The following is a 27,919-nucleotide window of genomic DNA, read 5'->3' as shown; positions in this document are numbered from 1 at the left end:
AATTTGAATTGTTGAAGGATAAGCATAATGTAATTCTTATTCTTGTTTCTTCCAAGTGATTCAATTTCTTATTCCGGAGGTGCATCATATCACATTCTTGGTTCGAGATGTTTTATCTTTTCTCCTCCCGGAGTTCCTAGCTCTCGCAATTACATCACCACGGAGATTCTTTTAAATCATTGCAAGGCTTCAACCTTATTCTTTTCATCCTCCATTTCGGTTGATCATTTCTTTTACTACCGGAGTTCTTCATGAAGGTTGTACATGATGATTCACCAATTATTTAATTCCTTCTCGAAGTGTTCATCAAGATTTTTCAGAGGAGCTCAAGTTTTCTTCATCTTGCAATCCGGAGTGCAATTCTTTCACGCATATCTTTTGAGGTGGTGTTATGTCATTCTGGATAATTTCGCTTCGTGCTTCATGTTTCACAAGTTATCAAGATGAGGTATTTTAAATCCACCAATCTCTTCATTGGAGTTACCTTGGGTTATATTTCACCTAAAGTCTTCTCTAAGGATTGTTGCTATTATGGTGCTTATAAATGACCCAAGTTCTTCTATCCTCCTGGTGAAATAGTTTTGTCTCCTCCTTATTCATATCAATTCAAAATCCATTGTTTCCGTTAGTGGTGGAATTTCACCTCATAGTTATGAGATGTTTTCCATAAGCCCACAACAAACTTATACTTTTCGTTGTTGTTTTTTACAACAATTCTGTTCGACCCTTCTCCTAAAGATGCCTTTTCAAGTTCTTTTGTGACAGAAGTTGACATTTTCTTCTCCATTCTCCTATTTCAATTATCTATCTTCTATTCTTTTGTTCCGGAGGCATTGCAATGTTGCTCTTTTCAACCCATCATTTTGTTTTGTCAAGATCATGCTTCTTTCTTTTGCTTATCCATTTAACCAGAGTGTTCTGTCCTTTTTGCTCAAGTTCTTTTCGCCTTATCAAGCCTTGTATTTCTTTTCATCCGCAGTGCTGCCCGAATTTGTTCTTCCTTATTCATCTTCCCTATAGGAGTGCTTTCAACTTTGTTCTTCTTCGTTGAATTCTTTCTTTCAATGGCTTATCCTTTTCAAGGTTCTTCGGTATCACTCGTTTGTCAAAGAAGCAACTTAGTTTCACCTCTTCTCTTTCTCTTCCGTTTTTCCCTCCGGTGCCATTCTAGATCTCGGGACGAGATCCTCTCGTAGTGGTGGAGTGTTGTAACGCCCCGAGACCGATGTGCCAGGTGTCTTCCTGTTATTCACTGACGCTGCCATGTCATTTGCTTGCATGTTGCATTTTATCATGTCATCTTCCGCATTGCATCATCATATTTTCAAAACTTGCATCCGTCCGGGTTCCCCCAGTTCCGCCCGTTGTCCCTTCTGAGCCCAGACACACTTGCACGCGCCCGCGGCACGTCCGAAATATTATTTTATAAGTGGCCGGAAAATGTTCTCGGATTGGGTTGAAAGTTGGCGTGTGGTCTTATTATAGTGTAGATAGACCGCCTGTCAAGTTTCATCGCATTCGGAGTTCGTTTGATAGCCCAACCGTTAAACTATAGCGACAATATAGTCGGTCAAATCGTCGGACGTTTTCGGTCTCCGGAAACAGTCGCCGGGCCTCTCTCTCTTTTCTTCTCTCAGCCTGAGGCCTTCTGCACAGTCCACTACCTACCGCCAGGCCTAGCCTAAGCTCTCTCGTCAGCCTGCGGCCCTCCTCTCGCGCGCGTCTGAAAGTTGTCCCGGACCCAACCTGGACAGTCGTCATCGTTGGATCCGGATCAACCCCAAACTTCTACAAAACATCTTCGTTTTGTTAGTTGGGCCCCCTGATCTAATTATCCGGGATTGTCCGATTACGATCGGATGGACCGAATAGCCCCTAACCTAATCCGTGATGTATATATTTAGTCTACCCCTATTCCATTTTAAACCTAACCCTTTTTCCTAGGGATCCTCCTAGCCGCCGCCACCCCACTTTCTCTTCTCTATTTCCATGCCCGACCAACCACTGTGCTCCGTTCCTCGATCCCCTCGCTTCTGCGCTTCCGAACGCGTCCAGCTCCCGCCGCTCCTCGCAATAGCGCGCCCACAGGGCAGCATCCCCGGCCGCAGCTCCACGCCACCGGAGCGCTAGGCCAAGACTCCCTCGCCTTTTCTTTTCCTTCTTCCCTCTATTTCATCTCCATCATTTCATCTCTCTCTTCCTCTGTGTCTTCTCGCAGGGAACGATGGAGGTCAGCCTTGGTTGGGTCTCCGTGCCACTCCAGCGAACCAGTCTCCACAACAGCACCGGCTACCCTTCCCCAGCTCGATCGATCCAGGACCCCATCGCCTCTCCTTTTCCCTCCTTTTTCCCATCTCTCTCTTTCTCTCATGTCCGCCTCTCGGTGTTTTTCTTCACAGCGCCGCCGCCATGGACCCTCTGCGCTCTTCCCCGCCTCATATCCGGCTGGAGCCGCCTCCTTTCCCTTGGATCCTCGCCGCCCCTTTGCCCTACTCGCCTGCTCTGCTTCGTTCGAGCGAGGAGAACGACCGTGCGTCGCCTGCTGGCGTTGACCGCGCCCAGGCCCAGCTGCTCCCCCGTCGCGCGAGGCCCTGCGTGCCCGTTCGATCCAGCCAGCCTCCTCCACCAAGGGGCTGAAGCCCATGGGTGAGCAGTCCCCGCCCCTGTATATTGTTGGGCCGGCCTTTGATTCGGCCCGCGTATGTTTTTTTTCAGTGCCTGGGAATTTGCTAATTAATCCAGTAAAGATAGAATTGCAGAAAAGACCTTCAACTTCATGCATTTAATATCTCACAAACCGTGCATCGGATTAAAACAAACTTAACATGAAACTTGCTTAGTTTTTCATATAGTTTAATAATATGTCGTTTTCATCCATATTTAAAATATTTAAAATGTTGTTTGTTTAAATTTGCTCCTATGCCATGATAAAATGCTTTAATTCATAACTAAATAACCGTAACTCGGTTTGTAACAAACTTTATATGTAAATTGGGTGGAAAATGCCTAGTTTAACATAGTGACCTCACTTTGCATGTTTAACAACCCTAAAATTGTGATTAGGGAAGAACCGTGCCAAACCTAATATATGCATATGGGGATTTACCGGAATTCTTGTTCGTTGCTTCCGGCCTCATTTAACCTTCGCTAGATAGGTAGTTTTACTTTGCTTCACCCTCTTGCCATGTTTAACAACATTTAATATTGTTGGGTACATAAACGAGATCGAACTAAATAACTTGTCGTGGTGTTTCGTCAATATGCAACTCGTTGCATAGTGAGCTCCACTTAATTTGTAGAATTGCTTGTGCACTTTACCATGCCATGCTTCATTAAATCGGACATGCATCATACTTGATTGTGCATCAGGCCATGTTCATGTCGTGGTTATTTACCATGTTGTTTGCCTCTTTCCGGTGTTGCTTCTTCGGATTGGTTCCGATAACGTTGTGTGTGTGAGGATCCGGTCGACTACGTCCGTTTGTCTTCTTCATGGACTCATTCTTGTTCCTTGCGGGATTTCAGGCAAGATGACCATACCCTCGAAATCACTTCTATCTTTGCTTGCTAGTTGCTCGCTCTTTTGCCATGCCTATGCTGCGATACCTAGCACTTGCAAACCGTTGTTTGGCTATGTTACCGCTTTGCTCAGCCCCTCTTATAGCGTTGTTAGTTGCAGGTGAAGATTGGAGCTTGTTCCATGTTTGGAACATGGATATTTTGTTGGGATATCACAATATCTCTTATTTAATTAATGCATCTATATACTTGGTAAAGGGTGGAAGGCTCGGCCTTATGCCTGGTGTTTTGTTCCACTCTTGCCGCCCTAGTTTCTGTCATATCGGTCTTATGTTCCCGGATTTTGCGTTCCTTACGCGGTTGGGTTATAATGGGAACCCCTTGACAGTTCACCTTGAATAAAACTCCTCCAGCAATGCCCAACATTGGTTTTACCATTCACCACCTGGCCTTTTCTTTTCCCTTGGGAGTCGTGCTCCTGAGGGTCATCATTATTTTACCCCCCCCCCCCGGGCCAGTGCTCCTCTGAGTGTTGGTCCACCTTGTCAGCCGTCGGTGGCCACCAGGGGCAACTCTAGGCTGGCCTACCGGAAGTTTGGACAATCCGGTGTGCCCTGAGAAGCAGATATGTGCAACACCTATCAGGATTTGTCGGCACATTCGGGTGGCTTTGCTGGTCTTGTTTTACCATTGTCGAAATGTCTTGTAACCGGGATTCTAAGTCTGATCGGGTCTTCCCGCTAGAAGGAATATCCTTCGTTGACCGTGAGAGCTTGTGATGGGCTAAGTTGGGACACCCCTGCAGGGATTTGAACTTTCGAAAGCCGTGCCCGCGGTTATGGGCAGATGGGAATTTGTTAATGTCTGGTTGTAGAAAACCTGAAGTTGACCTTAATTAAAATACATCAACCGCGTGTGTAACCGTGTTGGTCTCTTTCCGGCGGGGTCCGAGAAGTGAACACGGTGTTGGAGTAATGTTTGACGTAGGTTGTTCTAGGATCACTTCTTGATCATAGTTGTCCGACCGTGCTTTTTCCTTCTGTTCTCGCTCTCATTTGTGTATGTTAGCCACCATATATGCTAGTCGCTTGCTGCAGCTCCACCTCATACCTTTTACCCTTCCTATAAGCTTAAATAGTCTTGATCACGAGGGTGTGATATTGCTGAGTCCCCATGACTCACAGATACCTCCAAAACTAGTTTGCAGGTGTCGATGAAACCGTACAGGTGACGCAACCAAGCTCAAGGAGGAGCTCGATGAAGATCTTGTCCTTTGTGTTGTTTCGTGCTAGTTGATCAGTAGTGGAGCCCAGTCGGGATGATCGGGGATCTGTGTCGCTTTTGGGGTAGTCTTCTTTTATTTTGGGTTCTGTAGTCGGACCTTGATTGTATCTGGTTGATGTAATGCTTTATTCATGTAATTGTGTGAAGTGGCGATTGAAAGCCAACTATGTATCTCCTTCCCTTCTGTATTACATGGGTTGTGTGAAGATTACCTTACTTGCGACATTGCTTTCAATGCGGTTATGCCTCTAAGTTGTGCTTCGACACGTAGGAGATATAGCCGCATCGAGGGTGTTACATTCCTGACGTAGATGTTTTGACTTCACTCTCCTCTTTTTCACTCAAATTTTTTTAGGATCATGCGGGTATTGTTGGATCATTGCGATATCATTATGACGGGATTCTGTCTTGGTGCCTCCTGACATTTAGGGGTTGTGGTAGTGTCCTGGGGAGTTGAGTCCAAGGTGTTTTTGTCACGGTGCTTATCGTTTCAGTTCTGGAATACCAGAGGATGCCGACATAGAAAATACTTCTACACTCTTTGTGGTGAGAGTAGTATGGCACCACCCAGTACTGGGGAGAGAGATCAGATGTATTGCCACATCTAGTATATCGGATGTTTTCAAAGGTCTGAGGTACATGATTTCCAAGGTTTTCTTGGTTATGTGTTGACGGATGGATACAATTTGGAGTGTAGGATTTGTTAGTTGTGTGAGATATTTGTGCCTCCCTGTATCCCCAACACCAGATTGCATAACCAGAAAATTTCGGGAGTTAATTGGTGGGAATTCAAGTAGTTACCCAAGATTTCTTTTCGACAAATGTATGATTTGATATTGGGGTCCAACGTCTAGTGGTTCATTTTTCACGATCGATTTACAGTGGTCGCGATGCGTCTTAAAGAGTCCTTGGCTATGCCGATTCGGGGGTGTCTTGTTTGCCATTCATGACGTCCGCTGTATGTCATGCCTGTGGGGCCTCATCACGAACACTTTGGGCGAAATCTGTATCATATGTTTGTTTTTGGCTTATTTCTGCAAGCCAATCCTTTGTTTTGTTTTGAGTTGTGGTATTCGAGTTGCCTAATGTCAAGTGTTGATTCCATTTCTTCCCTAAGCGGTGTTCTCATATTTTTATGTGAGTGCTAATTCTTCTTGATCATTAAGATTGTCATGTCAATTATTTTCCAACTGGTGTGCTTCTCTTCAAGTTAATCCTATCCTTTCAGTTTTTGCTAGATCAATTATCAGTTCTTCGCAATGGTGTTTGTTTCATCCATCCCAAGTTGCCTTTGTTTTTCCCGCCATCCCACCCTTTTCTTCATGGACTCATATTTCTTAATCAAGTATCCATTTTATTCGTGAGAAGTCTCTTCATTCCTTTCCTTCCATGTTGTACCCGGTGGTTCTCATGAAGATGCTCTACAAGTTCATCATTATTCATTCTCTTTCTTCTCTGGTGGACTAAACTCAAGCTTCGGTGTTGATTATATCTCTTCCTATCATTTCACACGTGTTCCAATGTTGGAATATCTTATCCAAGGCTCTCTTATTTATTCACCTTTGTATATTCATATCCGGAGTGCTGAAGTTATCTCAGAAGATTCACGTTTCCATTGCTAATTTGTTCAAGCTATTTCGAGGTTGTTATCCCTTTTGAGCCATTTAATTCAACCCATGCAATCTCTCTTTTAAAATCATTCAATGGTGTTTTCTTTAGAGTGGGCCCTAACCCACAGGTCTTTTCCTAGGATCTTACCTGACTCTTCTAAATTTTCTGGAGTTATTCTCAAATTCTTTTTTCAAAGTTTGACGTAAGAATGAATTATCATCGGTCATATTCCTTCTCAAAGATCGCTTTCAAAACATTTTCATCGTTGGTTCAACATTTCTATTCTTCATTGTTCCGGAGTGTCTCATCAACTGTCATGGTGGTTCTCATCATCATTCTCAACATTTGAAGATTGAAGAAGAATTTTTCCTAAATCTTGGTGCGTTCTCTTGAAGATTCATGGTTCTAGGTTCATGCCATCCTCTCAAATCATTTCCAATCATGGGAATTCTTTTCGTACCCATCTGAAGCATTTCATGAGTTCTTTCCATTTTATTCCTACGAAGGCCATCATTTCATATTTATTCGTTCTCAACATTCTGCTCTCATTCCCCAATTGTTCTAGTGCATCGTTCAAGTATTCTCTAGTCAGCTCATGATCTATTCATTCTCATGTATCTAAATTCCGTCAAGTATCTTTATTCGTTTTCTAATTCTTCCCAGTGAATTGTGCCTTTGCTATGTTCATTTTCAATTCTTACAGTGGTTCATTCAAGATTTCTCTTCCTTCGTTATTGTATCAATTCATTCATTGTTTCCAAATCCCAGTGGTGGTTCCATCAAGACCTTCTCGAGTTTGCGCTATATATATCCTTAATCCTTCAAGAAGAATAAGTGGCATGCCAATTCCGTTGCTTGTTATCAATTTAAGTAGATGAACAATAAGCATGACATAATTCTTATCATCGAGGTGATTTAATTCCTTATTCTGGAGGTTCATCAAAATTCTCGGTTTCAATTGTTTCATCTTTCTTTTTTCCGGAGTTCCAAGTTTTCTCGGTTATATCATTGCGAAGCTCCATCCAATCATTGCAAGGCTTCAATCTTGTTCGCTTCAACCTTCAATTCTTTTTTGTTATCATTTCCTATCCGGAGTTCTTCATGGAGGCTCAACATGGTGATTCATCAAGGATTTCTTTCATTCTCGAAGTGTTCGTCAAGATTCTTGTTGGAGGAACTCAAGCATTCTTCATCTTGCATTCTGAAGTGCAATTCTTTCTACCTTACCTTTGAGGTGGTGTTATGTCACTCTTGACAATTTCCTTCATGTTTCATGATTCACAAGTTGTCAGGAATGAGATAATTAAATCCATTAATTTCTTTGTTGGAGTATCTTGGTATAGATTTCACCTAAAGCCTTCCATTGGGAATGTTGCTATTTGTGGTGCTTATCAATGATCCAAGGTTTCTCGTATCCTCTCGACGAAAGAAGTTTTCATATCCTTGCTGATCTCAATCCAATCAACTGTTTCCGTTAGTGGCCGGTTGTCACCTCGTAATTTTGAGATGTTTTCCATAAGCCCACAACAGGCTTATTATTTTCGTTTTTGATTTTCCAACAACTCTGTTCAACCCTTCTACGTAAGGATGCTTCTCAAATTCATTTATGGAAGAAGTTGTTGTTCTCTTCTACGTTCCTTTCGTTCCATTCTTCATTTGTTTCGGAGGCATTGTGATGTTGCTCTCTTCACTCATCATCTCGTTTTGTAAAGATCATGTTCTTTTCCTTGCTTATCCTTTTAACCGGAGTGTGGTGTTCTCCTTTCAAGTTCTTTTCATCTTATCAAGTTTTCCTTCTCTTTTCTACTGGAGTGTTGTCCAAATTCTGTCATTCTTGTACCTTGCTATCTCGTCATACCGGTGTGCTTTCATATTCTTTTGGTTCGTTAAGCTCTTGTTTCATGTCTTCCAACCAACAAGGTTTTCACAATGTTGCTTGTTCCTCTTGTCTAGCGGAGTGTTTTCAATCACATTCATCTCTGTTGGATTCTTTCTTTCAAGTTGTTCAAAATCTAAGGTTCTTTGGTTTCACTCTTTTGTCAAGAAGCAACTTTGTTTTATGTCTTGCTCTTCCATTTCCCTTCGGTACCATCCTTAGATCTCCGGGCGTGATCTCTTGTAAGTGGAGGAGAGTTATAATGACCCGAGATCGATGTTCCAGATGCCTTCCAGTTATTTCATTGCCGCCGTGTGTTTTATTTGTTTGTTGCATTCATCATTGCATCATCTGCATTGCATCCATATGTTTTCATAAAACTTGTGTTCGCTCGTCGTTGCCATTTCTCCCTTTTCCTTCATCACCTTTCCTCGGACCGCTTTGCCTTCGTTGACCGTTCCAGACCAATCAGGTTTTTGCTTCCCTTTTGTCAAACCAGCTAACCCCTCTTTGCACATTTCATTGACCCCTCGCATGTGCGTTTGAAACTGTCCCGAACCCGAACCGCTCAGTCGTGACCATTGGGTCTGGATCATCCCCAAACATCCCTAAAATATCTTTGGTTCTTTGTTAGACTGTCCTAGCCTATTTTTCTCAGATCGTCCGATTATGATCGGAGGTACTAAATCGCCCATCACCTAGTTCCCCTACCTATTGATAACCAGACTGAACCCTAATCCGAGGAGCCGTCCCATCCATCCCATTCCATCTGCCGCCACCCGACCAACTCCCTTCTCTCTCGGGATCCTTCCAGATCCGATCCAGCCAACCAGCAGCCTCCGACCATCTCCCTGATTTCCGCCGCCACCCAACCAGTGCATCCCTTCGGATCCATCCTTCCCGCGCCCCCTCTCGATCCAGGAGCCCGAGCTCCCCTGCCTGAGGCCGCCGTCTTCGACCGGCCTCGCCAGAGACCCGCGCCCCGCTGCCTTCTCCTTCCTATTTGATCCGGAGGAGAGGAGCTCCTCCATGCCCCACCTCGCGCTGATGGCCGCTGGCCACCCAAGCAGCAGCAGCAGTCCCGAATGCCGCCCTTCATCGCCCGCGCCCCTGCATCTCCCTCTCTTCTTCCTTCCCTCCTCCCTCTCTCACATGATCTCTATGTTCATGCAACAAGGAGCCCCCGAGGAGTTTGCACCAGCAATCCTCGCCTCCCGCACACGGACGTCATTGTCCTCGACCAGTTCCGACTTCCTCGCCCGATTTGACCGACCCCGCCACCCTGCATTATCCTTGCCGTCCTCCCGCCGGTGAGCTACAACAACAGCATGATATGACCATGGCGATAACTAGCACTACTAATCCAGTAGTAGACGCTAAGTGGTCAATGATGTTTCCATTATAGAAGTTACATGCATGCATACTATGGCATGGATAGAGGTGCACTCACGTAAGGGAGATGAAGGGAGGCATTTGAGCGTGCATGCATTACCCAGGGAGATGGGCATGTGCATGCATGCAAGAAACGACTTGTACACAAGCACGTTTGAGTCAGAAAATATAAGAGACAATCAAGATATGAACAGTCCGGGATGGTTTAGACACGAAACCGTACATATTGAATTTCTATTCTTGTTCTTGCCTCCTAAGAAAACTATTAATGATGTAATTAGGATGGCCATACCGTGGAATTATCTTTGTTTATGTGCCTTAGGTTGGGGGCCACCAGGCGGGGCAAAGTTACAGCAAAAGAGGTGGTCACGCACATAATCCATCATATCTATAGTTTGGGTTGTTTTGGTAGTTCAGTTATTTGCCGAGATGTAAAAGGCAATATCTATAGAGAGTCTAGATTAGCTTATTTCCATTGCTTGATTTCCAAGTTAGCTTAGGGTTTTCGACCACAATAGAAGGCAAGTCAATACGTCGTGTAAAGGGCAGGTTTTTTTTGAGATGAATTATACACTGTGTGTGTTCTGGCCGTCGGCCATTATCGAGTTTAGAGAAATCTTGTCAAAATTTCTGTTGGCGTGAGAGTTCTTGCTACGCGACGCGTAGGATATTACAAGCTGAGCCTATACGGTTCGTCCATGTTATTCCTTCGGATCGAGGGGTTGGCGTGTTGTTTTCGTGGGATTTGCGAACATCTTTGTAAACCTGCGACGAGTTCTTGCTACGATGGAGGTTTGTGCCGTGAAAGGTCGGCCCAACAATGGATCGACCCTCACCTCAAGGTTTGCTCCACATCAAGTGGTATCAGAGACCGGCGTTTCTCACGGCACTTCAGAGGAGACGACTGGTGTACCATCACCAAGGAACTACTAGAGGCTATCCAGTGACTTTTTGCTAGAGGAGACAGGCTACGGTGCTGAACTTTTTCATACCTACTGTAAAGTGGGAGACAAGGTTTGCGCCACGACGATTGACCACTACAGTTTGATCAACGTGGTCGGTGTCGACATGGTTGAGAAGTTCCAGCTATCAGTGACACCACATCCACGACCGTACTCATTGAGGAGGTACTACGACAAGCTCAACATTACGCACCAAACTATAGTATTGTTTATAGTTGGCAAATTTTCTTGTGAAGTTTTGTGCGACATAATTCCGGTACCGATGATTTCATGTCATATGCTGCTGGGAAAGCCATGGTACAGGAAAAATAATGTTACACACAACTATTTCGCCAACACATACACTGTCGCACATGATACAAAATATGTTCTCATGGCCATGGAAAAGAAGCCGTTTAAGACACGGAGGAAAGAATGACTACAGAAAAGGAAGGAGCTAGAAGAAGCCAAGAAGGAGACCGAAGCAACTCAATTTTTTTGGCATATGTTCAACTTGCAGATGAAGATGTTTTTGAAGAAAATGATTCGAAACTGAGGACGGTTTCGTTTGAAGGGAGGGAGGATGATATGACCATGGCGATAACTAACACTACTAATCTAGTAGTAGACGTTCAAGTGGTCAATGATGTTTCCATTATAGAAGTTACATGCGTGCATACTATGGCATGGATAAAGGTGCAATCACGTAAGGAAGATGAAGGGATGCAGTTGAACGTGCATGCATTACCCAGGGAGATGGGCATGTGCATGCATGCAAGAATCGACTTGTACACAAGCACGTTTGAGTCAGAAAATATAAGAGATAGTCAAGATATGAATAGTCCAGGCTGGTTTAAAGACGAAACAGTGCATATTAACTTTCTATTCTTTTTCTTGCCTCCTAAGAAAATTATTGATGATGTACTTAGGCTGGCCAGATCATGGAATTATCTTTGTTTATGTGCGTTAGGTTGGGGGCCACCGGACAGAGCAAAGGTACAACAAAAGAGGTGGTCACGCACAGAATCCATCATATCTATAGTTTGGGTTGTTTTGGTAGTTCAGTTATTTGCCGAGATGTAAAAGGCAATATCTATACAGAGTCCAGATTAGCTTATTTCCATTGCTTGATTTCCAAGTTAGCTTAGGGTTTTCGACCACAATATAAGGCAAGTCAATACGTCATGTAAAGGGTAGGTTACTTTTGGAGGAATTAGACACCGTGTGTGTTCTGGCCATCGGCCATTATCGAGTTTAGAGAAATCTTATCAAAATCTCTGTTGGCGTGTGAGTTCCTGCGAAGCGACGATGAAAGTTCTAGTGATCGACTAGAGGGGGGGTGAATAGGCGATTTTTATGAAAGTCTTCAAAACATGGAAGTTTTGAAGACAAACGATAGAAATAAACCTATTACCATGCAGTGGAAGGTAGACTACACTAAGCGAGCCATAGTCAAGTATTCAATGAGATGAAAGCATAAAGACTAATAGCAGCTAGGCAGTACATATCAGGATGGAAGATAGTATGAAGACAATCGGAACAAGCAGTCACACAGTGAAGACAGAAGATAATGCACACAAGCAATGACTTCACAAGGACCAACTATAAATAAAGAGATGGGGAAGATAGAACCAGTAGCTCGTTTAAGACAATGATTTGTTGGACTAGTTGCAGTCCCTGTGGAAACTGTACGTCCGGTTAGGGAGGCTGAGATTTAACTCAGAAGACCGTGTCTTCACCTTATTCCCCTTGAGCTAAGGAAACCCAGTCCTCGCCCAATCACTCTGGTAAGTCTTCAAGGTAGACTTCCAAACCTTCACAGACTTCGTTAACCGACGATCCACAATGACTATTGGATTCTCAAAACGCGACGCCTAACCGGCTGGAGGATTCACAGTCCTCAATTGTAATAAGTCTTCAGATCACACAGACATGAAGACTTAAGTGATGCCTAACACTCTTTGGCTATGGGTGTTTAGGGCTTTGTCCTCGCAAGGAATTCTCTCTCAAAAGCTTCAAGGTGGGTTACCCTCAGACGACAAAATCCGTATACTAACTCTAAGCAGCCAACCGTTTATGGTTGTAGGGGGTGGGCTATTTATAGCCACTAGGCAACCCGACCTGATTTGTCCGAAATGACCCTGGGTCACTAAGGAACTAACACGTGTTCCAACGGTCACATTTCAAACACACACGAAAAATATACTTGGGCTACAAGCAAAGTTGACTTATCCAGCTCTGGATAAGATTTGCTCTCATTGTCTTCGCTCGAAGACATAGGATTTTGGTTAAGCATCACTTTAGTCATTCTGACTAGTTCACTTGGACCCCACTTAACAGTACGGTGGTTCCTATGACTCAACAAAGAAGAAAAAGAACGACGAAACAACTAAGTCTTCACGCTCCATAGTCTTCACGCAATGTCTTCTCTTGTCATAGTCTTCAATGTGAATGTCTTCACATACCACCTTTGACTTCAATGTCTTCATACATTTTTAGGGGTCATCTCTGGTAGGAAAACCGAATCAATGAGGGACTTCTACCTATGTTATCCTGCAATTCTCACAAACACATTAGTCCCTCAACCAGGTTTGTCGTCAATACTCCAAAACCAATTAGGGGTGGCACTAGATGCACTTACAATCTCCCCCTTTTTGGTGATTGATGACAAACTGGTTGAAGTTTTCAACGAGGAATAAATTATGTGAAATTGTAAAGGATAGGGTATTGTCTTCATAAGTGGCAAAGGCTCCCCCTGAAGATGTGCATATAAGTAATTTGCTCTTGGAATGCAAATGCACATGGCAGGTTGTACTTGTGGAGATCCTCTTCAACTTATGATGACAATTCATCATGCATGATTTGATGTAACGAAGATAATGACATGCATAATTAAAAATGGACGTCTGCAAAATGACCTAAGTGCAGAAGTTATCATCGCACATGCGGAATTTATCATCGCATCACAGAATAGCAAATAGGTAGCAGACGACCATCGAGTTTAAGTGTTACAACTCAAAGAACCAAATGTATCGGAAAGCAAGAGTTGTAAGCACTTGGCAAAAGTAGAAAAAGGTAAAGAAACCACCCATATGGACCCGCTTGAAGACTATCAACTCATATGCTTCTCCCCCTTTTGTCAGTAAGGACCAAAAAGGTTTGAAGACATAGAGCTCCTACTCGTTCCCATGAGGTGCATGCGAGGCGGCAGGGTCATCGTTGAGGTCCGGTGGTGCAGAAGAACTTGGTGCAGTGTCGACACGCGCTGAAGTTGGAGCAGGTGAAGTTGCATCATCTTGGTCACCGATGACTCTTGCATTCACTATCGCAGCTGAGGACAAATAGTCAGAGTCTTCAAGTGAGGGAGTCCAACGCAAGTGAGCATTCCTTGGACGAGTTGAGTCAAACTTGAATCTTTCGGTGAAGCCATCGTCCTGCAGATCAGCTTCAACACTAAGCAATGTCAAACTCTTCCATGACCTCCGACAGGTTTCATGAGTGACAAAGGCATTCTTGGTGGCAAGATTGCGAATGCGGTTGACATCCACCAAGAGGCTTTGCATCTGACGCTTGAGCCAGTTGTGATGCTTGTCCTGTTTCTGGTGTAACGCGACGAGAAGCTATCGCTCATTGAGAACACGAGATCGCCTTCGAGGCCTTTGCGCAATGGTGCTTCCAGTGGCGTCAGTTTGAGCATGAGGGGCACGTGTGTTGCCAGCCAAGGGATAAACATGCAAGACTGCCTGAACTCCTTCAATGGGCTGGGTGAAGTTTTGGTGATCAGCATTGTGAGGATAAATGGGATCCTTAGCAGGCTTTGGGTAAATAGCTTCAACAGACAGATCAACCTCTGGCAAGAAGACAAGATGATTGCACGCAGACGGCTGATAGTTAATGGCAGAGTGAAGCTTGATAAGGCGCATTACCCATGGAGCATAGAACTTCAGACAAAAATGTTGGAGCCAGATGCAGCCAACTGCCTGATGAAGAAGTCTTGAGCATTGAAGCTGATGCCATTGAACATGTAGAAAACCAAAGTCTTCATTGCTCCTTCAAGCTTTGCTGCAAACGAATGTCCTTTGACAGGCCATAGAGTTTTTCTGAGGATATGATAAATGGTGCGAGGCAGATACTCTAGGTCTTCAACAAAGAATTCAGATGGGTAATCAATGTCGTGAGGCAAAGGCTTCATCATGCTCAGCATTTGACTCATGTTGGGTTCTGGCTTCTGAAAAATGCTCTCCAAAGCATTCTGGTGTTGTTGACAACCTGGCTCATAGTATTCACCAGGAGTGGGCAGGCATGTGAGCTCAATGATATCAAGAGCTTTGGCTTCATGATGGACATTGCCTGTCATCCACTCAAGGACACAAGTCTTTGGATCCCTGTTGTAGCCTCGAATGTGAAGAGTTGCATAGAACTATAGCAGAAGCTCTTCATTCCAGTGTTCCTTATCTGTGACAAACTGCAGGAGTCCAGCGTCACTGAAGCAATCCAACGCTTCTTCAAGGCAGGGCAGGCCAGCTATAGCTTCAGTGTCGAGACACATATGTGGAAATATGCGCCCTTGATTGTATAAGACGCATGAATAGTAGCTGCGCTGCTGATAGCTCCAGAACCGATCTGATAAAATGCGAGGTTTGGTGTAAGGGTTCTTGGCGCTATTGAAGAAGGTGTTATGGGCCACGAAGCCATTCACATTGAATACCCTAGGTGAAGTTGCAGTGCCTGGGAATCGTGGAAGTCTTGGCTTGGGCTTCTGGACGGGAGGTCTGTGCCAGACATGATTGTCAAATTGTGGACCCGCAGCAGGTGGAGGAACCAGAATGGGCCATCGGACCATAATAGGCTGACCACGATCAAATGCCAGCTCAATTGTATGAGGTCTTGGAGGGGGTACATGAGCATTGCTATTGTCGTTGATATGGGCTTCAGGGACCACATTGGCTTCAGGTGCTTCAGTATTGGCTTCGGGCGCTGCAGTGGCTTCTGGTTCTTGCACTTCTGGCACCGCATGAGCTTCAGGCACCACATTAGCTTCAGCCATGACAACGTCATTGGCTTAAGTGTTGATGTTGGTGGCCGCTTTAGGATTGTTAACCTCCACATCAAAAGCTAGAGGGTCGGACACGTTCTCCTCAAGAACAACATCTTGGTGGGACGGGGGTGTAGCAACTCTTTCTACTTCAACTCTTGGTTCTTCTTCTTCATCGGCTGATGCAGCCGGAATATCTTCAGTCATTTGGGCTTCAGACTCTGACATGTGCACAGTGAGAGTGACTTGGGGCCTTGGTCCTTTGTGAAGCCTGCGTAATGCTGGCGATGCTTGCGGAGAGGGAGTTTGCTGGGCCTCAAAGTCATCGTCATCTTGCTCGGGTGAGGTGACTTGTGGTTGGGGAGAACTTGGGGTGTCTTGTCGTTGTGGGTGATCAGCCCACGATGCATCCTGAGCAGTTGGCGTCAAAGGACGACCAATGCTGATGAGTTCGCTGTGCGTGAGCACAGGCAATGATACCAACTGGTGCTCGATCTGAGGAAGGACTTCATCATCTTCAACATTGTCGTGAGGACCAATGTCTTCAGCTTCGGTAGAGTCAACAGCTAGATTGTCTTCAGCTTCAGGAGCCTCTGTGGAAGCAGGCTCATGAACTATCACTTGGCGTTCTTGATGTTCAGACGCAGGACGAGCCACAGAGATTGGCACGACATCAAGGGGCTCTGTGGGAGCAGCCCGGTCTCTCTTCTTGGTTTTCCGTTTCTTGGTTGGAGGAGCATCATCAGTGGTGGCCTTGGTTTTGCGCTTTCTAGCTTCGGCTTCAGCTGCCCTTGTTTTCTTCAGTTCTGAAGCCACTGTGGGGACCTTAGGTTCGAGCCTGTCATACTGGCTGGGAAGACAATGTGATGTTATTCCTTCCTTGGTGCTTCGGGTTCTGCCACAACTAGCTTCTTTTTCTTCTTGGCCGCCATTCGGGGGTCAATGCCTGGTCACCCCAAAGCCTTGCGCTTTTTAGCTTCATTGTACCCCTGAACACATTTAGCAGCGAGATCCTTCATGCGTTCGCGAGAACCTTTGGCTTCTTCGCGTTTCATGCGGAATGCTTCCTTGAGCTCATGCATCATGACCTGGAAGTTCTGAATGTCTTCAACATTGACCTTGGCCATATGCTTCTTGAATTGAGCCTTTTCATAATCTATCTTATGCTTCAGCTCAACAATTTTCTGAGCTAGAGCCATCTCAGCGGCAATGACTCCGTGGAAGGAGACGCTGAGGCCAATGGGAAGCTGAAGATCATCAAAGCTGATGTTTGGGCTGTCAAACCACTCATCAATGAACTTGTTTAAGATTTCCACATCAAAGAGAGGAAGGTCGTTGGAGATTTCTGCCTCTTGCTTGCTCTTGATCAACTGCTCAAGAGCGTCATCGCCAAGATCGCCGTCGCTGGATAGATCAATGGTGTCATTCTCGTTGCACAGAACAGCAGCAGGGGTCAGTGCTTGGCTGGTGGGTTGCATGGGCATCTTCACTTTGGAGGGCTTGGAGATGCGTGACAGATCTTCAGACTGCACACTGTGTTCAGGAGGTGCAGTGGCCAGAGGCTTTACCCGTGAAACCTTTGGTGCAGGGGCAGGCTTCGAAGCTTTAGGTTTCTTTAGCTTCTTTGGCTTCGGTGGTGCAGGCGCTTCATCAGAGTCAGCGTCGTCTGCAGGTTGATCCACGACTGCCCCTTGAACCTTTATGTGAGTAATGAGACCTTCTAAGTTATAGAAGGGCCCAACCTGATTGGGTTCGGCTTCGCGTGTGCCGTCAACACGAGGAGCAGAGGGGCCTGGATTGAAGTCTAATCCCCATGACTTCTTGTTTTCTTTGGCCGAGTTCTTGGCAAACTAGAAGTTGCGCTTGAACAGATTGTCGTCACGACACCATAGCAATGAAGATGGGTTTGCATCTGCAGGTTGTGGTCCACGGACCATGCAAGGATAAAAGCCTTGTTCAATGGCTTCAGCTCTGGCCCTGGGTTGAAGATTTCTGTACAAGATGTCTCCCCACGGTCGCTTGATGGCATTTTTCTCAGCATACTCCTGGGTCACAAACCTGTACTTGAACCATTGTTCTGCCCAATATCTTCGAATCCATTGGATTCGGGTTTTCCGCTGATTGTAGTCCTCCTCTGGATCTGTCTTGTACAGCTCATAAAGGTCAGGAGGCAAATCTCTTGAGGTGTTTCCACGGCGCTGTCTGCCACCCTTCCTTGCAGATTTCTCTGTTGCCATGAAGTTTAGGCTGAAAGGCTTCAACACTGTCAAAGTCTTCCGTCTACTGGTAAGACAAGAACTGGCTTCAGGAGAATTTATATGATGCTGTAAGAACTCTGCAAATGAATGCAGACTATGAGAACCAAGGGATTCTCCCACGGACATGTACCTGTGACATCATTAAAGGTGCGAGGGAAGGGGAAGAGGTCATATGCATTCTCAGAAGATTTTGAAGATAAATGAGTTTAGAAGACATTAACCTCATAGTGTGAAGACATTCACTCATAGGTAGAGAGTTGGTTTCAGATTTGTACGAATCCACGAATAAGTACAAGTGAGGAATCTAACTACTTTGTGAAGCATAAGTGAACATACTAGGCATGTTATGAGATGCAGTATGAGATAGATCCAACTTGTGTGAACATAAACTACTTCTGGTTGAAAAGGATGAATCTATCGGATCAAAAGGACTGTAAAAAGGAGGTTTTATTTACCACATGAGGAACTGCTAGACGGAGTGGGAGAGGAGGCCGAGCAGTTCGATCTTCCATGCCCTAACTTGGTGATGGAGGACACCTACGGCGACGGCGGAGAAGACGATGTCCGCGGCCGGCGTAAGGACGGCGTCGGTGAGGTCGCTGGCGTCATCGAGGGCTAGCGGTGGCACTAGGGTTTGAGCGATAGTGGAAGAAGAGATAATGACTGGGGTGAGGCGTGTATTTATAGGGACAGGGATGGTATAGTGTTATTACATAGATGCCCCTGGCGGTTCACATCTGAAGGACACATGGCGATCATGCAACATATTGGAGGTTGTTCCATGTTCCAACGCACGCCTGGATTGTCGGGTGGTCGTTCCCACTTCTCGGGTTTCAGGTAGAAGGATTTAGCATTGAAAGCAGATTAATGTTTGTCTTTGTGTCTTCTGCTGACAAGGACGCAGAGAAGACATTTTGACAGTTTCAATAGAATGCATATGATTTGGATAGATAGACTTAAGATAGAAGCATAGAGGGGTTAGGGCCCTTACCACTCTAATGACCCGCTTTTGCACGGGATAAGACAGCTGGCTCGCTCGCAGAAGCAATAGCACCAGCGACTCGGGCACTTCCGAAATCCGAGACGGCAATGGCAAACCACGACGAAGCAAACATAACAGTCACAATGATAATGAAAGATCACACAACACCGCGATCAACGCCGGATTCAGCAATCCCAAGCCCGATCAACGGAAAAAGCCATTCAAGGCAAACAGAGACAGACCATCCAACCTAGACAGGATACTAGACCGACCCTGTCAGATTCACGGCCACCCCAATAAACCAGCTAATCATACCAACAGAAGTTGTTGGGTCCTCAAGCAGGCCGACAAGCTCAACGCCAAACACAAGGGAAGGGGGCCGCCAGGAAATAGGGACGACGGAGTGGTTCACCAGCGAAATGCTGAAGGTCAGAAGCAATTTCCCTCTGGAGATCGATCAAATCTGGAGCAGAAATAGCAATTCGACTTCCGTTGCCCATCTCATATACCCATTAAAACTATACCGTGCGTACATAATTACGCACTTAAGATAGCATGGGCATTGGCGGAAGCGTAATACAGACAAGTCTATAGGCACTCTGGTAAACATTTTTATTTACTTTCCTTTTCTTTCTTCATTATCTCTTAAAAATAGGTGGCGCAAAGGAGAAACATCTAAGACCGACTCCATCGGAGTTCAGATTCGTACACTCACCTACGGGGCAACTTCCTTCAAGGATTCCCCTCGCCGAGGACAGGCGGCACAGACGTGTGATAGGAGGTCCAAAATAACTTTTTGTAGACCACACTCTTTTTCGAGCCTGTAACATGCCTTTTTTCCTCTGCCTTCGTCCCAGGGCATATCAAATAGCCGGGGTCATGGCCTTTATATATATCAAATAATCTTTGGCATATCGCTCAGGTCCCAGTTCGCATTACCCGAATTAATCCTCCATGTCTTTCCGCAAATGAATAGGCCCTCTATGGTTGTTTCACAGATATACCCCGGGCTTAACTTGCCAAGGGCTCGGTACAAGAACAAATGAGTTGCCAACAAAGTCCGAACAGCTTTTACAGCGTACTTCGACGTCACGAGTTTGGCCTTATATGCATCAGCTCTAAATCATGTCTTGGGTTAATAGTTGGGTTGCCTGGCTCCTGTGCTTGCTATCCTACGTTCCGCTCTATCGGCTAGGGTAGTAAAGGGAGAAATTCTGCGATTGTGCTTCCGGTTCACCTGGCTTAGCACCTCAGTAGAGAAAGCCTAAAACTGACTGTCATGATGCAGCAGAGCTGGTCAACCACTCGATGACTTATCGGAATCTCTAGTGATTCCTCCGTGTCACACAAAGGACCTCTTTCTGGTCAAATATGTAAACGCATCGTATTAATAAGCCGCATACATACCAGGGGCTATGTCATAGAACCACCATAAAACTCCTATGGCTTAGTGAAAGTGTTAACGCCCTATAGTCTGGTTGCCTGGTTCGCCGCTTTGACACCTCCTTCACGGACCAAGACGTTGGGTCAAGAGTGATCAAATGCTTTTCCGAACACCCCCGTACTTCCTACGAGGGGGATGAAGCCGACGACAGGAAAACTTTCAGATTATATTAAAACGGTCGCACAAGAGGAAGACAAACTTCCGAGCAACATAAAAATAGATTAACTATAAAATTGTCTCGTACAATTCTCATACACCTCACTCGAACATTATGTCTTTCGAGCATTGACCCTCTATCAAGCGGGCGGCCACTAGGACGTCTTCAAAATAATGCTCCGGTTCGTGGCGGTCCTTGCCCTTGGGTGGACTCTTCACTGCAACATCAATGGCCTTCATCTTCCCCCAAAATGTCTTGACTCGGGCAAAGGCCATCCGTGCACCCTTGATGCACATCGACCGCTTCACAGCGTCGATACGTGGCACCGCATGAAGAAGCCGATGTACCAAGCCGAAGTAACTATTCGAAATAGGCTCGGTTGGCCATAACCGGATTATGATGTTCTTCATGGCAGCGCCGGATATCCTATGAAGCTCGGCCCACTTGGGCATCTCCTCATTCGGCAATAGGGGGCGCTTCGACACGCCGAATTGTGACCAGAAAAGCTTCTCTGTTGCACACCCCTCTCGCGCCTGGTAAAACTGCGCCGCATCAGAAGAACTCTTCGGCATGTATAAAAACTCGTCCGGAGAACTCCACAATTGGTTAAGCTGAGCATAGTTCGGATCGCTGAACTTAGTCTGTAGCAAAAAGGGCTTACCAGCCACAATCTCCCTAGCTTGCCGGATCTCCTCACGGGCTGCTCTAGATTCAGACCGCGCTTCTCTCGCCTCTCGTAAGGCCTTGTCAAGTTTAGTCGTTTTGGCTTCATTCTCCTTCTCAAGGAGTTCACAGTGGCTAGCAGCATTTTTTAGTTCGAATGCCATTGTGGATATCTTCTCCTCATCTTGATGCCGAGCAGCTCGTTCGGCTTTTAACTCAGACGATGCCTTTTCGGCAGCCGCATTCCTACACCGGGCCAGCTTCGCCCGAAGAATTTCAACGGAGGCAGCACCATCTGTAGCCATGCATATTACAGTATATAACTTTCAGCATCATGCTTATATCACAACTGTCGGCGTCCTGGGAATGGGGGTCCCCAGACTTGCCTGCTTTCGGCCTGCGGCATGGCTGAGACAGCAGGCCGTATGGCCCAACCTTGCCAGCAAAGCATCCAAGACCCTCGCGAGGGTCCAAGCCACACAAGGCGGACGACACAAGACCCCCTTGGGAGTAGTCTAGCTAGGCAGGCTCATGAGGAGCGAAGATATCAAGGCGGGGCAAACCTCCCGAGACCCTCGTGACGTGAGCCATGACGCACGACACTAGGCGGGCACCAGGCGGGCGCCAGCGCGCGCAGCGTCCTTTTTTCCTCTTGGGTGCTAAGGAGGCCAGCGCAGGCGAAGAGTACCGAGGCATCAGGCAAAGGTTGCTATATTGGTGCAACGACACCAAGACCAGGAGGACGGTAGGATAGAGGTCATCGTGGAGCCCAAGATGGCGTCTCTACCAGAGCCTTTGGCAGGCGAAGACCACTTTTGTCAGGGTAGCTTGTATTAGCTGTCCCCCTTCGAATTAGCCCGCCATTGTTGGCTCCCTTCCCGCTCTATATTTGGGAAGAGGACCAGGGCCTATATAAGTAGAGCTAGCCACCATAGTAGAGGCATCTCATCTTAGCTTGATCCAACCCGATCGAGAGCCTACTCACAAGAACACCTCAACCTCAGGAGGCTGTTCTTCCCTTGTATTGTTCATCATCAGCCCTAGAGGCAATCCACCACCACCACACTGGAGTAGGGTATCACACCACAACGGTAACCAGTATAAATCTTGTGTCTTCCTATGTTGCGAGTTCGCCGAGTTCGTCAGCGAGATCTTAGCGAGCTAGGGCGTAGATCGGTGGAAGGAAACACTTCATGCGCACCCCAGTGTTCGAACCATAAGGATTTGCCGGAACCCCACATCCGACATTTGGTGCGCCAGGTAGGGGTGCGCCGTAGCCTCCCTTCCATCAGTTCATCACTCCGTCGCTCCGTCGTCTCCATGGCGGACGCTCACCGTGCTCGAGCTGAGCGTCGGGCTGCCCTCACAGCCTGCATCGCTCAGACGGCTCCCGTCGGTGGGCCACATTGCCGTTCTCCATCCCCTCCACCAACGCTACCACCGGCCCGGCGGGGAACGAGCAGCAGGCGTCTTCGCTGCATCCTTCGGTGCGGCAGGACGGCCGCACTGCCACTCCATCGCTGACCCCTGCCAGTTCTTCGTCTCACATGCATTGAGCTCCCATGGAGGCACGGGCTGCACTACTCTCTACGAACGAGCTCCTGCGCTACCGCCCCATCGACGACCTCTACGAGGAGTGGCTCGAATGCGTCGCCGAGCTCGTCCGCGCCGCGGGGGGCTCTCCGGCGCCGTCTCACTCTCTGCCTCCCCCTCAACCAACCGCGGGCGACGGGGCTCATGGTGCACCTCCACCACCTCAGCCCCAAGACGTCGACTTGGCACCAAGGCGCGCGGCTCCGTGGCATGATCCGCCGCGCACGGCGCCCGAGCGCGAAGAGAGAAGCTGCCAAGAAATCCCGCGGCCGTGAGAAGCTACACCTGCACTCCTCGCGCCACCTCGTCAAGACCGCGCACCGCCCGCAGCAGTGCAGTGCGGGCCTCGTCAAGACCAAGCTCCACCTCCGAGGCGGGCCCCGGCAACCACGGCTGCCTGTCGCGCCTTCACTCCCGAGCTGTGTAGCGTCGCCTAGTCGGGCAAGTTCAAGCCGGATCTGCCTCCATGCTACGACGGTACCGCCGACCCCGCGGAGTTCCTGCAGCTCTATGAGCTGAGCATCGAAGCGGCCAACGGCGACGAAAAGGTCATGGCGAACTGGTTTCCCATGGCTCTCAAGGATGGAGCTCGCTCCTGGCTCTTGAACCTGCAGCACGGCTCGATCTCCTCCTGGGACGAGATGCGTGACCACTTCGTCGCCAACTTCCAGGGCACTCGCGACCGCCCCCCGGCTGCGGGTGATTTACGCCGCGTTAGGTAGCAGCCAGGAGAGACCCTCCAGAAGTACATCCAGCGCTTCAAAATCACTCGCCTCAAGATCCCCAAGGTCACGGACGAGGCCATCATCTCCGCGTTCTCCGACAATGTCCGTGACGTCAAGATGAAGGAAGAGCTCGCCATCCACGAGGAGCTCTGCACGTCTCGGGAGCTATTCAACCTGGCAAACAGGCGCGCAAGAACTGAGGAGGGGCGCCTCTCTCTCCTTGAGCCGCCAGCCATTGGCGCGGAGGAGAAGAAGGCCAAGGACAAGGACGTGAAGCGCAAGGAGGTAGCTGTGCTCGCAGCGGAGCCCGACATCAAGCGAGGCAGAGATCAGCCCGAGTCATCCAAGAACGGCCGACCATTCTGCGCCTTCCACAACCTGAACACCCACAATACTAGTGACTATCAAGAGCTCAGAGCCATACGAGAAGGACGCTATGGTCGACGCCCCGAGCGCAACGATCGGGGCTACGACCGGGGAGGAGGACGTGGAGGCAGACGCTGGGACGACCATGGCCCGCGCTAGGAGTGGCACGACCGGCCTCGTGAGGACCGCTGGCAGGACCAACCTCGCGAGGGTGCATGGAGGGACCCGCCTCATGAAGATCGCCCCCAGGGCAACACCGGTCTTCCCCTGCTGCCTCCACCAAGAAGGAATGACGACCACCACCAGGATGAGGGGGATTGGGGCTTCCAGGAGCCGCGCACAATCGCCTATATTTTGGGCGGCGCCCATGCCCCAGCCTCCCAGCGCGTCTTCAAGCAGTTTGCTCACGAGGTGAACCCGACGCTTCCCAAGCTCGAGGCCATGCGCCCACTCAGGTGGTCCCAATGCGCCATCACTTTCAACTCGGCGGATCAACTCAAGTGCACAGCCATCGCTGGCACCCTCCCTATGTTGTGTTTCCCAGTCATCAGCAATGTGCAGGTCACCAAGACATTCATCAACGGCGGCGCAGGGCTAAATGTCCTGTCCATCAACACCTTCGACAACCTCCAAGTGCCATATGAGCAGCTCTAGCCCACCAAGCCTTTCTCAGGAGTGACCGACGGCTCCACCACGCCGATAGGGCAGGTCCGCCTGCCTGTCACCTTCGGGGAGCGCAAGAACTACCGCACCGAGCTCATCGACTTCGACATCACGCACATTCGCCTGTCGTACAATGCCATCCTCGGGTATCCGGCCCTGGCCATGTTCATGGCAGTCACTCATCACGGCTACAATGTTCTCAAGATGCCAGGAAGCGGAGGAATCATCACGGTCCCGTGTGAAGAGAGGGATGCGGTGTGCTCCCTCGAGCGTGCCTTTCAAGCCGCAGCAACCGACAACCCAGACAGCAGAAATGAAGGCCCTCTGGAGGCCATCCCCAAGAAGAAGTAGCCGCACCATGCAGGACCTTAGGAGGACGGTGTCACGGCAGAAGCCATGTCAGGACCAGCGCCTGCTCCAGGGGCGCCTCCCTCCATCGCATAGGAAGGCGCGCCCGGTGCCCTCCTCAGGCAGGGCTCGGGGGCTCTCTTCTTGAGGGCCTCGGACCTTGCCAACCTCACGAGGGAGGCGCTTGGGCACCACTTGGAGGCGTGCTTCATGGCACGTGACCCTCAGGAGAGCACAGGGCAAGGAGTGCCCACCACCCAGGAGTTCATCACCAAGACCACCCAGGAACTGCAAGAAGCAAGAGCCATGCGCGGCGACGGCCGCCCACAAGGCGCAGCTCCGCATCCTAGCAAGGATGCTGGGATGCGTGTCTGCATTGACGTCCCAGGGCTCAACAGGGCCGCATCTCAGGAGCATTTCTGGCCTTCGCATGTGGGCCGCTGCGAGGGACCGCTGCACAGCTACGTTCGTATGCCCTTTGGCTTGCCGAGTGTGGCATCGGCCTATCAGCGCAACATGCGATGTGTCCTGGCGGCTCAGGAAGCTAGGTACCACGCCGTTCTAGAGAAGATGGAGACGGTCTTCAGGGAACCTCCCGAGCCCCCAGAGCCTCCCGAGGCTCAGGCTCTGGTGGCTCATGAGGAGTCATTTTTCCAGCGCACGCCTTCAACTACACCAACTCTGCTTCGTCTACAGAACCAAGTGACATCTTCCAAGCTCGTTTAGCTGCAAGCACCCCATGGGCTGCATTATTCCCAGGCCGCGTGGGTCCGTCCCTGCGGCATGTATCCCTTTTGCTTATGTCTTCAGCTTACCTTGTTGGGGGCGCCCCTCGGGCTACATCATCCCCAAGCCACTCGGGCCGGACCTGGTGGCATGTATCTTCCTGCATTTATCCAAGCTGATCTGCTCTCCATGCCTAACCTGCCAACTGCTACCACCTGCTCGATCATCGTCCCCCCGGGGCCTCCACACAGGCACGACGCTGGTGCATGGGTCCGTCCTTGCCACGCCCACAAATCTGAGCGGTCGAGCTCTAGCTCACGGCGCGCCCTGCGCACGTCACCTCACCAGGCCCTCAGCGCCTTCTCCTCATCTAGAGCAACCAGAGGCAGGCTGACAGCTGTAATGGCAAATCATGTTTCTTCTTGTGCCTATTCAAAGGGACACCATGGGAAGGATAGCAGGCAGCACCGCGAATCTCCTTTTCTCTTGTGCAATTCTCTTGCACGTTAAAAGGGGGGCTCCTAAGCATCGTGACTCAGGAGCTCTTACTGGCTCTCCATCCCTCACCCCCTGGCCTTGACCACGGCATCGCGACCTGGCATACCAGCGGTGGCTGAGCTCGCTCGAGGGCCAGGACCTGATGATGTAGAGCACTAAGGAGAGCATGAGGGGAGGGAAACTCATATTGGCCAGCCTAGCTATGCCGCACGAGTAGGCGCACGGCCCTCGCGCAACGTCAGGAGTCACCACGAGATCAACAAGATAAGTCTCGCACTCGGATCGGCTAAATGTTTGGGCCTAATTGTCAGTCGCGTCGTGCCGCAGCCCCGTTGCAGCCACGTCGACTCCCTTTCTCGCCTTACCATGGCTGCTTGAGCGCTAAGGGGGGCCTCCTGAGCATCGCGCCTCAGGAGCTCTTACTGGACCTTGGGCCCCACACCTCCTGGCCTTGACCACGGCACGCGACCTGGCATACCAGCGACAGCTGTAGCCTTCTTGGGGATCGGGACCTGTCGGCGTAGAGCAACAAGCTATCACGAGAAAACAAAGAGGGGACCGAGCCTTAACGAGACATGCGTTCACCAAATTCTCATAATAAGGAAGATAAGCACTAAGGACATTATGGACCCTTACATGCCCTCACGGGGTAATTCATGACTCATTGAAGGAAACAAAAGCCGACACTAAGGGGAATCATATATATATCCTCCCGTGGTGGACGCCATCATCAACAGTGGGCCACGGGAGGCCGGCGCCAACCCCATCCAGATCAGCAGCGGCAATGGCCGGACGCTGTAGCTCTGCTCTGAGCGCGGCAAGATCTCGGGGGAACGTAGCTGTCATCGCTCGTCTCTGGAGTATCATAGAGCTCAGGAGAGCTGTTGGACTCCCAAGGGCTGCTGCTGCTGGAGTGGTCGCGAGCAGGGCGCGCAACAGCCTCGCGCTCCTCTCCGGAGCAGCACTCCAGGCGGCGGCCCTCGGCATCGAAGACCTTGAGGAAGAGCATGGAGACGCAGTCGTACTCGAAGTGGATTGCAAGGGCGCCCCTTGCATGGCAGACCCGCGCGATCTCGCCCCAGCCGCGCGTCATGAAGATCTTGCCGGTGGGGACCGCTTCGATCTCCGCTCCAGTCGCCGAAGCGCTGCAGTCGGTGTGCTGCAGCCAGAGCTCGAGAGGCCCCCTCGGCGGCATCATGTCGGAGAAGAACCGCGGGAAGCGGATCCAGGAGCTCGGAGGCATCGGCGCCCACAGCACCAACTCGCGCGAGGAGTCCGCGACGTGAACCCTAGGGGCGACGGCGCGCGTCGCCGAGGCACGGCGGCCCTGGATGCAGCGTGGGCAGTGCTGCTCGTCACTCCATTCTCCCAAGCCCTCGGCTTGGGCATACAAGGGCAGCGGGTACCCCGGAGGAGGCCGCTCGCACCAAGGCCTCTACACCACCTGCATCTTCGCCTCATCACGGCGATGGATCGACCTCTTCTTTGGCGGAAGAGGCCCCGGATCATCGCGGGGAGCCTTTCCTTTCTCTTCAGTAGAAAACTTTCGGATGGGCGCCATTGTTGTTGGCAGGGGAGCAAGGAGGAAGAAGGAATCAAGCAAGGAAGAGATGGCAACGGGGGCTCCGCCCGCCTCCCCATTTATAGCAAGAGAAGGCCAACCGGTGTCTCCCATGATCGCAGGTAATGATTGTTTTCCTTGCATGTCGCAGGGACTTGTCAAGTCATGCAGTTGCCGAGGTAGCGTGGGGAAGCGGAGACGCCCACGTCCAATCAACCGCCACGCATCAACTAAGGCCGCAGGCTTTTGGGGCCCGCGGTGCTCCGAACTTGGCCTT

This window comes from Triticum dicoccoides, chromosome 4A (assembly GCF_002162155.2).
Source record: "Triticum dicoccoides isolate Atlit2015 ecotype Zavitan chromosome 4A, WEW_v2.0, whole genome shotgun sequence".
Lineage (NCBI taxonomy): Eukaryota > Viridiplantae > Streptophyta > Magnoliopsida > Poales > Poaceae > Triticum > Triticum dicoccoides.
The sequence above is the reverse complement of the archived record's forward strand: the minus strand, read 5'-3'. Positions refer to the sequence as shown.